Below are 1,804 nucleotides of genomic sequence, written 5' to 3'. Positions count from 1 at the left end.
AAGCTTCTTCTTCAGATGAAGCTTCCTTAGTACTACCTGGTGCATTTTGCATTCCAGACAAACTTTGAGAAATTATATTGACTTGTTGAGTCAATATTTTGTTCTGAGCCAATATGGCATTCAGAGTATCAATCTCAAGAACTCCTTTCTTTTGATTCGTCCCATTGTTCACAGGATTCCTTTCAGAAGTGTACATGAATTGGTTATTTGCAACCATTTCAATTAGTTCTTGAGCTTCTGCAGGCGTCTTATTCAGATGAAGAGATCCTTCTGCAGAGCTGTCCAATGACATCTTGGACAGTTCAGACAGACCATTATAGAAGATACATATGATGCTCCATTCAGAAATCATGTCAGAAGGACACTTTCTGATCAATTGTTTGTATCTTTCCCAAGCTTCATAGAGGGATTCACCTTCCTTCTGTCTGAAGGTTTGGACTTCCACTCTAAGCTTACTCAATTTTTGAAATGGAAAGAACTTTGCCAAGAAGGCATTGACTAGCTTTTTCCAAGAGTTCAGGCTTTCTTTAGGTTTTGAATCCAACCATATCCTAGCTCTGTCTCTTACAGCAAAAGGGAATAGCATAAGTCTGTAGACATCAGAGTTAACCCCATTGGTTTTGACAGTGTCACAGATTTGCAAGAATTCAGATAAGAACTGATGAGGATCTTCCAATGGAAGTCCATGAAACTTGCAATTCTGTGCATTAGATAAACTAATTGAGGCTTAAGCTCAAAGTTGTTTGCTCCAATGGCAGGGATAGAGATGCTTCTCCCATAAAAATCGGGAGTAGGTGCAGTAAAGTCACCCAGCACCTTCCTTGCATTGTTGGCATTGTTGTTGTTTTTGGCTGCCATGTCTTCTTCTTGTTTGAAGATTTCTGTTAGGTCCTCTACAGAGAGTAGTGCTTTAGCTTCTCTTAGCTTTCACTTCAAGATCCTTTCAGGTTCAGGGTCAGCCTCAACAAGAATGCTTTTGTCTTTGCTCCTCATCATATGAAAGAGAAGAGAACAAGAAAATATGGAATCCTCTATGTCACAGTATAGAGATTTCTTGAAATGTCAGAGGAAAAGAAGAATAGAAGGAGGAGGTAGAAGAAGGAGAATTCGAACTTATCAAGAGAGATAGAGTTCGAATTGTTGATAGTGGAAGAGTGTTAGTCCTTAAATAGAAGGATGTGAGAAAAGGGGAAGAACTTTCGAAAATAAAATAAAAGATTTTAAAATGATTAAAAGAAATTTTGAAAATTTGATGAATGATTTTCGAAAATTGAAGTTGGGAAAGAAATAAACTGATTTTGAAAAAGATTTTGAAATTAGAACTCAAAAAGATATGATTGAAAACTATTTTGAAAAAGATGTGATTAAAAAGATATGATTGAAAAACAATTTAAAAAGATTTGATTTTAAAATTAATGACTTGGTGGTGGACGAAATTGTGATCACTATTCTTTGAGTTGCATTCATCAACTTGGTGCTGTAGTTTCACGTAATTGTAAAATTATGGAATTTGAAATTGGCACGAGTGGACACAACTCCGTTCAACTAACCAGCAAGTGTACTGGGTCGTCCAAGTAATAAACCTTACGTGAGTAAGGGTCGATCCCACAGAGATTGTTGGTATGAAGCAAGCTATGGTCACCTTGTAAATCTCAGTTAGGCAGATTAAATTGGTTTATGGGTTTTCGAAAATAGAAATAAGAAAATAAATAATAAAAAGGATAGAGTACTCATGCAGCCTCATTGGTGGGAATTTCAGATAAGCGAATGAAGATACTGTATGGCTCAAGGACGCCTGCTCTCC

At 36.7% G+C, this 1,804-nt stretch overlaps 1 non-coding gene across 1 annotated transcript; it reads left to right on the top strand.

The window, feature by feature from the left end:
- Positions 1-345: 345 nt before the first annotated feature.
- Positions 346-454, top strand: LOC127747396 (small nucleolar RNA R71). The gene has a single exon (XR_008009195.1). It is a non-coding gene; the product is annotated as a small nucleolar RNA R71 (small nucleolar RNA).
- The last annotated feature ends 1,350 nt before the right edge of the window (positions 455-1,804 follow it).

This window comes from Arachis duranensis, chromosome 4 (assembly GCF_000817695.3).
Source record: "Arachis duranensis cultivar V14167 chromosome 4, aradu.V14167.gnm2.J7QH, whole genome shotgun sequence".
Lineage (NCBI taxonomy): Eukaryota > Viridiplantae > Streptophyta > Magnoliopsida > Fabales > Fabaceae > Arachis > Arachis duranensis.
Note: the sequence above shows the minus strand (reverse complement) of the source record. Positions and strands in the feature narration are given on the sequence as shown.